The 2,622-nt window shown below is 43.5% G+C and overlaps 1 pseudogene; it reads left to right on the forward strand.

Moving 5' to 3' along the window:
* The first annotated feature begins 811 nt into the window (after window positions 1–811).
* On the forward strand, window positions 812–1,207 carry LOC115029854 (peptidyl-prolyl cis-trans isomerase NIMA-interacting 4 pseudogene; annotated as a pseudogene).
* Window positions 1,208–2,622: the final 1,415 nt, after the last annotated feature.

Below are 2,622 nucleotides of genomic sequence, written 5' to 3' on the forward strand. Positions count from 1 at the left end.
CTTCCGAAGGTCCTGAGTTCAAATCCCAGCAACCACATGGTGGCTCACAACCATCTGTAATTAGATCTGATGACCTTTTCTGGAGTGTCTAAAGACAGCTACAGTGTACTTACATATAATAAATAAATATTTTTTAAAAAAAGAAATAAAAAGATAAAACAAGTAATAAGAATAAGATAAAATAAGGTAAATCAAAATCAAACAAATCAGAGTCTGACAAGACAACACAGGAGAAAAAGCAAAAAAACAAAAACAACAAAAAAAGAGCCAAGCATGGTGGCGCACACCTTTAATCCCAGCACTTAGGAGGCAGAGGCAGGTGGATTTCTGAGTTTGAGGCCAGCCTGGTCTCCAGACTGAGTTCCAGGACAGCCTGGGCTTCACAGAGAAACCCTGTCTCAAAAAAACCAAAAAAGAAAAATGTTTATAGATACAGAGACACTCATGTTCACACACACAGGAATTCTGTGAAAACCCAAAACCAACAGGCACAATATATGCAAAGAACCTGTAAAGGTGTTTTAAATGTCCTGACTTAACATTATGTGACAAGTTCACTATCTGTTGGCCATCTACAATTGCATATGGAGCCTACCTTTAAGAGTGGTTTGTTGAAGCTTTTTTAAAAAAAATTTATTTATTTATTATATGTAAGTACACTGTAGCTGTCTTCAGACACTCCAGAAGAGGGAATCTGATCTCATTACAGATGGTTGTGATCCACCATGTGGTTGCTGGGACTTGAACTCAGGACCTTAGGAAGAACAGTTGCTGAGCCATCTCACCAGCCCAGTTTGCTGAAGCTTAAGAGATGCCACCAAAGGGGAAAAGTGGTTCTGGAGAAGGAGGGAAAGGAGGTGCAGCCTCTGGGAGTGACAGTGCTGACAAGAAGTCTCAGGGTCCTAAAGGCGGTGGGAATGCAGTAAAGATCAGACACATTCTGTATGAGAAACATGGGAAAGTCATGGAAGCCATGGAAAAGTTAAAGTCTTGGATGAGATTCAGTGAAGTGGCCACACAATACAGTGAAGATAAAGCCAGACAAGGGGGTGACTTGGGTTGGATGACCAGAGGATTCATGGTGGGGCCATTTCAAGAAGCAGCGTTTGCCTTGCCTGTAAGTGGGATAGATAAGCCTGTGTTTACAGACCCACCAGTTAAGACAAAATTTAAATATCATATTATTATGGTTGAAGGGAATAAATAAAATCATGTGAAAGACTGAAAAAAAAAAGTGGTTTGTTTCCCTGGTAGAATGCCATAATTCCTTGAGGAAAACTAAATTTTCATTTGCAAGTGCCGATCAATTGGGGTTATCTTCTGGGTTAGGGATGGGTGTGTGTGTGTTCACTTCTCCTTTTAGCTATAGAACCCCATCTGATGTAGACCCATGCAAGCCCTGTGCATGCCGCCACAGTCTGAGCTCATATGTACACCAGAGAAGACCTTGATCCCTTGGTGTCCTCCATCCCCCTCTGGCTTTTACCTTCTTTCTGCTTCCTCCCCCACAGAGTTCACTAAGCCCTGAGGGGTTGGATTCCATTGGAATGAGTGTTCCAAGGTCTCTCACTCTTATCATCCAGTTGTATTTGTTCCCATCCACTGCAAAAGGAAGCTACTCTGATGATGGCTGAGCAAGGCTGTTGGGAGCTGACTCCTAGCAGAAAGCAGCTATCATCTCTGCAGCCATCTCGGGCTATTTTCTTACAGGTGGTACTTTCCCACTCTGACGAGAGACTTGTTTTCCTAGCATGAGCTTTTGCAAGAAGCCCACCACAGCTGAACACACTCTGATAGCATCTTGTTTTTCTCCATACCATGAATACTAGTCCAGAGGGGTGAAGGCTTTAGGGAAGCACCAGTTCTACTTCTCATGTTTAATGAATTGTGTAGGTGCTCGGCCTTACTATCAGTTTGTAGAGCACAACCAATAGCATTGGCAATAGCAATGTCAGCCTCAGCCTAGAGGGGTCCTGAGGAAAGGGAGTTTGGAAGCTGGGAAAGAAAGACTTGAAGGCAATGGTGGGTACTTACTGATAGCCCTGCGTTCTGCTTGAGCTGGCTCTCTAGATGTATAGACAATTTACATATCAATTCAATCATTAACTCGGGTTCCCTTTTGATATTTACAAATCACCATTTCATGACCTTAGCCCCTTGATTTTTTTTTTTGGGGGGGGGGGGGTCGAAACAGGATTTCTCTGTATAGCCCTGGCTGTCCTGGAACTCACTCTGTAGACCAGGCTGGCCTTGAACTCAGAAATCCACCTGCCTCTGCCTCCCGAGTGCTGGGATTAAAGGTGTGCACCACCACCGCCCAGCGATTCCTTTTTTTTTTTTTAAGATTTATTTATTATATGTAAGTACACTGTAGCTGCCTGTCTTCAGACACTTTTTTCTTCTCTCTCCAGCCCTGCTTGCTCTCTGTAGTGAAAGATCCTGACAGAATGTAAAAGGTCTCAGAAGCCCTGAAATTGGCAAAATAGATTTCATTGTTAGCAGAACTCGCTTCACTGGTTTAGAAAAATAGAGGTGCACAATGCCCTGGCCGCTCCTTGAACCCGTGTGTCTGCCAATGTTCTGACCATTCCTTGAACCCAGGTGTGTGCCACTGGTGTTTGT

The sequence above is a fragment of the Mus caroli genome, unplaced genomic scaffold (genome assembly GCF_978045245.1).
Source record: "Mus caroli unplaced genomic scaffold, Mus_caroli_1 scaffold_19, whole genome shotgun sequence".
Lineage (NCBI taxonomy): Eukaryota > Metazoa > Chordata > Mammalia > Rodentia > Muridae > Mus > Mus caroli.